Genomic DNA, 6,000 nt, shown 5'->3' with positions numbered 1-6,000 from the left:
ACCTCTGGGTCTCTGTCCAGCCACATCCTTCGGTCCCTTTCTATTGAGTAAGCTTGTGTGTCTCTGTCTCTTTCTGGAGACTGATAGACTGGAGACTGGAATCAACCAGGGACAAAATCTCTTTGTCTGGAGGCTGCTGTGTGGGTGTCAGAAGACAGGTGTCTTTCTGCATCTGTCCAGAGGGGTTAAAAGACTGGAAATCTCACATCCATGTGAGATTTCCAGTCTTTTATTCTGAAGAGGAATTTATAGCTGTGGGGGGTTATTGCTCATATTGGAAGTATAGAGATAGCTAGCTGTTAAGAATTATACTTTGTCATGTTTAAATATTTCAACTAATAAAACTTTTACTAATTCTTTTTGTTATATTTTAACTGTGTTGGTAAATGTAGTTTGTTTTAATAAAAGCTTCCTGGTGGATCAAAAAAATCACACCTGGAGTGAAACATGTTATGCTCATCCTAATGCCAAAATCAAACTAAGTTGGGGACTAGGCTAACTTTGTAAGATACCTTGGAATTTCTGATCTTGTCCTAAGAACAGAGCCTTGGGTGTGCTTGTACAAAGAACACAGAAAGTTAGCGTGCAGGTACAGCAAGCAATTCAAAAGGTAAATGGCATTTTAAATTTTATTGCAAGGGGATTGGAGTACAGGAATAAAGAAGTCTTGCCTGCATTGTACAAAGCCTTGGTAAGGCCACACCTGGGATACAATATGCAATTTTGATCTCCATAATTAAGATACTTGCATTGGGGGTGGTACAGCGAAGGTTCACTAAATTGGTCCCTGGGGTAAGGGGGTTGTACTGTTGTGAGAGACTGGGTAAATTGGGCCCATCTTCTCTGGTGTTTAGAAGAATGAGTGATGGTCTTATTGAAAAGACTCTGAAGGAACTTAACAGGGTGAATGCTGAGAGATTGTTTCTGCTGGTTGGGAAATCTATAACGTGCGGTACAATCTCTGGGTAAGGGCTTGATCTTTCAGGACTGATGTGAAGAGAAATTACTTCACTCAATGGGTTGTGAATCTTTGGAATGCTTTCCCCCAGAGGGCTGCAGACGCTCCATCATTTGAAGCTGGGATAGATTGCTAATCTGCGAGGGGATTAAGGGTTATGGGGGAGTGAGCAGCAAAGTGGAGTTGAGGCAAATTATCAGCCTAATCATATTGAAAGGCTCAGCAAGTTTACAGGGCCATACTCCTGCTCTCATTGCTTGTGGTCCAGGGCCATGAGTGGCAAGGCACTGCAATGGTGTACTGCTGCCTGTTGATTCATCAGAAGGGAATCTTCAGTTGTAGGAAACAAAACTTACTCCAATTTATAAATCAAAGAGAAAGGTTTAGTAAACAACCTTCATTACTTGAGGCCTCACCCTGGGCCATTCCAAGCTCCCCCCAGTTCCCAACAGATTCTTACTTATACTTAGTCAGCTGACCATCACATCATTCTGTCATTGGTCACATTGTTTATTAGGTCAGCTGACCCTTACAGCTTGTTACCATTGGTCAAATTATAACAGATCCAATGTTATCATTGGTTACACTCTGCCTTCTGGATGTTCTAGCTGACCACGTTTCCATTAGTAGGAGAGAGTAGGATCTGAGTGCACAGCCTCAGAGTAAAGAGATGAGGAGAAATTTCTCCAGCCACAGTGTGATGAATCTGTGGAAATCACTACCACAGGAAGCTGAGGAGGCCAGCTCTTTGAATGTTTTCAGGAAAGAGATGGATAGGTTCTTGATTGGTAAAGGGATCAAAGGTTATGGGGAAAAGGCGGAAGAATGGAGTTGAGAAATATATCTGCCATGATTGAATGGTGGAGCAGATTCGAGGCCTAATTTTGCTCTTATGTTTTATGGTCTTATGGAGTCTGTCCCTCTCTTATCAACTACCATTTGGAAGGATTTGCAGGTTGATCTACAAGCCCTCAGATGGATCTTGACCCCAGAGCTGTTGGTTCTAAGGCACGGGATATTACCCACTGCGCCATGAGATCCCAAACCCATAAAAGCTATGAAGCAAACTATCTGGCTGGCAGAACAATCCGGAACCCAAAATGCAAATTACAAGGTTGGGACTCATTTCTGCTTGAACCACAGAATACCTACGGTGCAGAAGGAGGCCATTTGGCCCATCAAGCCAGCACTGACAACAATCCCACCCCGGCCCTGTCCATGTAACCCCACACACATTTACCCTATCAATCCTCTTGACACCAAGGGGCAATTTAGCATGGCTAATCAACCTAACCCACGGATTTCTGGGTGGAAACCGGAGCACCCAAAGGAAACCCACACAGACGTGGAGAAAATGTGCAAACTCCACACAGACAGTCAGTCAGTCACCCCAGCCGGGATTCGGACCCAGATCCCTGGCGCTGTGAGGCAGCAGTGCTAACTACTGTGTCATTGTGCCACACCTATCAGAAACTTTGAACCAAGATAGCTTCATTTATTACTGACAGAAAGTGTATTTATTTCTGAGAAGCAGGTAGAGAAACAATGAACTCCCAGAGGCTTAATTAAATCAACTTTCCACTGACAATTTTTGTATCACAATCAGACACTTCCTTCATTGTGTGGACGCATGAAATAAACACCTGACAGACATCTGTCTCCATAATGATTATTATCTTTCTAGTAAGGATAACGAGGAGCTGATAAGGTCACATTTGCCAGGTTGATCTGCTGAAAAAAGTGACTTGATCAAATTTCATCCTGAGACTAAGTGTGCGTGCTGTTGAGTACTCGGGAGATTTAAAGTTTCAGGATCAAAAACCTAAAGACTGTTATTTAAGCAGAAACTGAAAATGGGGTGGGGGTGCGGGTGAGGTTTTGGGGTGGGGGATGAAGAAGGTGTGAAACGGGGCAAGGAAAGCATGTGGAGGAGGGAAGGAGAGTGTGTGGAGAGGGGAAGGAGAGAGTGTGGAGAGGGGAAGGAGAGAGTGTGGAGAGGGGAAGGAGAGAGTGTGGAGAGGGGAAGGAGAGAGTGTGGAGAGGGGAAGGAGAGGGTGTGAGGGAGGAAGGAGAGGGTGTGAGGGAGTAGGAGAGGATGTGGGGAGAAGGAGGCGGTGTAAGGGGCGGGAGGAAAGGATGTGAGGGAGTAGGAGAGGGTGTGGGGGGAAGGAGGCGGTGTAAGGGGTGGGAGGACAGGGTGTGAAGAGGGGAAGGAATATGGAGCTAAGGCAATTAAATGAAGTCGAGGTGTAGATCAACCATAATCTAATCCGGAGATTTGACAATTTTACTCATTGTGTAACCGCCTCCTCTCCTTCCAGATCTACTTGGTCTCCGTCGATCCTATCAAATTTCTCCTCCTTCAGGCCCTAAGAGGACACTGAAGACTATAGACTTCCCTTCGATTGGTCCATGGTTGTGCTTGTCAACCTGATTTGGCCTACACGTGACTCCATTTCCACAGTAATACGGTTGATTCTTAACTGCCTTTTGAAATGGTCTGGCAAATCACTCAGTTCAAAGGCAATGAGGGATGGGCAACAAATGCTGACCTTTCTAACACTGGCCACCTCCTGTGAAAGAATCAAACAAAGTACTTCAGTGGTTTGCTGTTGCCTTCTACCTGACCGCGAGCCTCTCCTATTGCCTGCCATTAGGCATACTGGAAGGATTTAACAGGCTGACAATCAACTTGCGTGAACAGAATCTAACAGCACTTTTCTTGCTCATCAAGGCTGACAGGGGACTTGAACCCAACAGGTCAGGCTCAAGATGTAGTGGCACTACCATTGCGCTACCAAACCTTCCTATTGTATCAACACAGGGGTCAAATATTTTAACCCCACGCATTGGACAACAGGTACACATTTTAAGTTGCACATACAACTTAAACAATGTTCTAATAAAGCTCCTCGATGGATGAGCTTGTTTGTTCAAGTGTACAATTTGATTTGATTTATTATTGTCATATATATTAGTGTACAGCGAAAAGTATTGTTTCTTGCGTGCTATACAGACAAAAAACACCGTTCATGGAGAAGGAAAGGAGAGAATGCAGAATGTAGTGTTACAGTCATAGCTATGGTGTAGAGAAAGATCAGCTTAGTGTAAGGTAAGTCTATTCAAAAGTCTGATGGCAGCAGGGAAGAAGCTGTTCTTGAGTCGGTTGGTATGTGACCTCAGCTTTTTGTATCTTTTTCCCGAAAGAAGAAGGTGGAAGAGAGAATATCCGGGGTGCATGGGGTCCTTAACTATGCTAAGTGCTTTTCCATGGCAGCAGGAAGTGTCATGATGTGGAGATGCCGGTGTTGGATTGGGGTAAACACAGTAAGATGTCTCACAACACCAGGTTAAAGTCTAACAGGTTTATTTGTAGCAAACACCACTAGCTTTCGGAACTGGCTGTTCCTTCGTCAGGTGGGTGGGAGTTCAGAACAACAGGTATTGTGAGACTTCTTACAGCAGGAAGTGTAGGCAGAGTCAATGGAAGGGAGGGTGGTTTGCGTGATGGTTTGGGCTACATTTGCAACCCTCTGTAGCTTCTAGTTGGTAGTTTTGTCATTTTGTGTTAGTTGTAGTTTGTTTTTGACACAAAGGTGCTGACAATACTTTGACTCCGTTCCAATGAGTGATGTCAATCCACTCTCACCTGGGAGAATTGTGGCAAGTGATACATAAACTTCACCAGTCACTTCTGACAATTCAGAGAACTTTGCTCATATTTGGACACAGCCTACTGCTTTAACTGGAACTCAATTGCGAGTCAGCTGAGATGTCCAGAGGGTGCTCCTGTTCCTTTATTGACAAGTCTTGCAGCGTGTGCACTGAAGAGAAATCAGTTCCCTTCCAGAGCAATGGATACGATTGTCTGTGTTTCACATCGAGAGAAAGCAATCACGTAATTGCTTCAACAGTCCAGCAAGCTGATACTTGATGCTGCCTTTAGCACTGCCTTTGCAATTTAGTTCATTGATTGTCAGGACTTCATGCACGCACGAGAGAATTTCAGTGCCGTTTTCCTCCGCAGAGTGGTCCTACCATTCCAATCTTTTGTCAGCCATGCCCTATTTTGTCCTGGACACTTAAGATGGAAGCAGTCGGCCCTCAGATTCCTTGATTAAGCTCATTCAGGCGACAGAATAAATCTCACATGTGGCCAGGCATGAAGAGCAAGCCAGTTAGAGAGTGGAAACAGGTTGCGTGTAAAGAGTAACTTGATCTCTGGATGACATTCAAAGAAATGTGCCACTTAAGACCCTGTCAGCTATCAAGACTCAGAGAGGAGCAATAGGTTGACATGCTCGCTTCCCGTCTCATTGCATGGGGCAGAAATATTCTGGAATTCAGGAATGTCTAGCAACTCCTTCAAGTTGGTAAGCGTGCTCTCGACAGTGAGTGTTTTTCAATGAGTACTGCAATGCATTTATATTGTACTAGGAAAGATTGCTTTGATACGCGTCGTTCCACCATGCCTACCAGTCACTGGATCCAACAGTACAGATAGAAATACATTATGACCAAGCTGTCAAACAACTGGGAAATCTCTTCAGCTGTTGTTTTGATGGGCAGAAACTGGCAAAACAAACTGTCCCGCTGTATTACACTTTCATAAACGTATTGCTCATGCACCTGATGAGTTAAGCTGGCCATGTCTGGATTTGTCCAGTGACAGGACGACGTGCTAACTGCTAATGATATTGTTTACTAACTGAATTGGGACATCACTGGCCATGTCATTAATTCAGTGCAACACTCTGTTGTTTGATAATGTTACGATCTGATTTAATTTCTCAGCCTTCTCTGCCAAGCATTGCCCTTACCACGTCTGTAGCTTCAGGCTGTCTTAATTCCTTTACTCCAGAACACTGGGCCCAATTTTAACTCGCTCAAAACTTATTCACGTGAGTCAGAGTTAAAATAGTGCTGCATTCGCAGTGTGAGGCTTTCCCCGTTTCACTACTCTGTAACTCATGATGAGAATTCAGAGACTTTAATCGTAGAATCATTGTATCCCTACAACACAAAAGGAGGCCATTCGGCCC

The 6,000-nt window shown here is 44.4% G+C and overlaps 1 long non-coding RNA gene across 1 annotated transcript in view; it reads left to right on the top strand.

Annotated features, from left to right (window-relative positions):
* The first annotated feature begins 5,232 nt into the window (after window positions 1–5,232).
* The window catches only part of LOC145360326 (uncharacterized), a 45,964-nt gene continuing 45,196 nt past the window's right edge, over window positions 5,233–6,000 (top strand). The window contains exon 1 of the long non-coding RNA XR_013889699.1: window positions 5,233–5,331. This is a non-coding gene — a long non-coding RNA (uncharacterized LOC145360326). The remainder of the gene's footprint in view (window positions 5,332–6,000) is intronic.

The sequence above is a fragment of the Carcharhinus amblyrhynchos genome, chromosome 2 (genome assembly GCF_965287045.1).
Source record: "Carcharhinus amblyrhynchos chromosome 2, sCarAmb.v2.hapA, whole genome shotgun sequence".
NCBI classification, from domain to species: domain Eukaryota; kingdom Metazoa; phylum Chordata; class Chondrichthyes; order Carcharhiniformes; family Carcharhinidae; genus Carcharhinus; species Carcharhinus amblyrhynchos.
This window is presented reverse-complemented; position numbering and strand designations above follow the sequence as displayed.